Consider the following 1204-nt stretch of genomic DNA (forward strand, 5'->3'; position numbering starts at 1 on the left):
TCAGTGTCACTAGGGAGTGTATTAGGTTGATGATTTAGCAAGGCATTGGCAATTTGTCCAATTTAATTTTCTAAGGTCTTGATAGAAACCTCTTGGCTCTTGCACATGAACCTCAACTCCTCCAATTCAGATTTTTCATTAGACTGTTACAGCTGGAGTTGTTGTCTTGGTGCATATTGCGGTTGCTGAAAACCAGGAGGGTTGTATTACTTTGCTGGATACTGCTGATAAGGCTGTTGAACCGCATTCTGAGAATTGCTCCAACTGAAGTTAGGATGATTGCGGTTGTTAGGATGATAGGTGGCTGGCACAGGCTGCTGCGACCTCTGAAAGTTGCCATGGACTGAGCTGATTCACTAGAAATAGCACACTGCTACGTCTCATGGGCACCAACACAAAACTCATAGACACTAGTGATCTGATTAACTCCATAATTAGCCAAAGAATCTATCTTTATCGTCAAAGCCTTAAGCTGAGCAGCTATAACAGTAGCTGTATCTAACTCTAGAATTCCTGCTACCTTGCCTTGAGATAGTCTCTGAGTAGGATTCTGGTATTCATTAGCATCCATCAGTTCAATCAATTCATAAGCTTCATCATAGCTTTTAGCCCACAATGCTCCTCCTGATGCTGCATCAAGCATTGGTCTAGAAGTAGCACCCAATTCATTATAGGAGCAGTTAATGATCATCCAGTCAGGCATCCCATGGTGAGGACACTTTCTAAGCATCTCTTTGTAGCGATCCCAAGCCTCACATAAAGATTCTCCAGATTGTTGAGCAAATTGAGTAAGTGTGTTTCTGATCGCAGCAGAGTTCGCCATAGGAAAGAATTTAGTTAGGAAATTTTGAGCAAGATCCTCCCATTTGGTGATAGACCCTGGTGGTAGAGAATGTAACCAGCACTTAGCTTTATCCCGCAGAGAGAATGGGAAAAACCTCAACTTAATAGCTAGGGGTGAGCAAAACTGAACCGGAACCGAAAAACCGAACCGAACCGTTCAATTTCGGTTCGGTTCGGTCCGAAATTTTTAAAAATTTGGTTGGTTCGATTTTTTTGGTCCAAACCAAAATTAAGTTTGGTTCGGTTCGGTTCCTTTTCAAAATAATTCGGGTAGAACCGAACCGATCAAATTAGACATATTATATATATATATTATAATATTTTAAAAATACATAATAAATTAAGAATATATTAAATTACT

At 40.1% G+C, this 1204-nt stretch overlaps 1 non-coding gene across 1 annotated transcript; it reads left to right on the forward strand.

Moving 5' to 3' along the window:
- Window positions 1-701: 701 nt before the first annotated feature.
- Window positions 702-808, forward strand: LOC141710406 (small nucleolar RNA R71). The gene has a single exon (XR_012570928.1). It is a non-coding gene; the product is annotated as a small nucleolar RNA R71 (small nucleolar RNA).
- The last annotated feature ends 396 nt before the right edge of the window (window positions 809-1204 follow it).

Source organism: Apium graveolens, chromosome 2 (assembly GCF_009905375.1).
Source record: "Apium graveolens cultivar Ventura chromosome 2, ASM990537v1, whole genome shotgun sequence".
Taxonomy (NCBI): Eukaryota; Viridiplantae; Streptophyta; class Magnoliopsida; order Apiales; family Apiaceae; genus Apium; species Apium graveolens.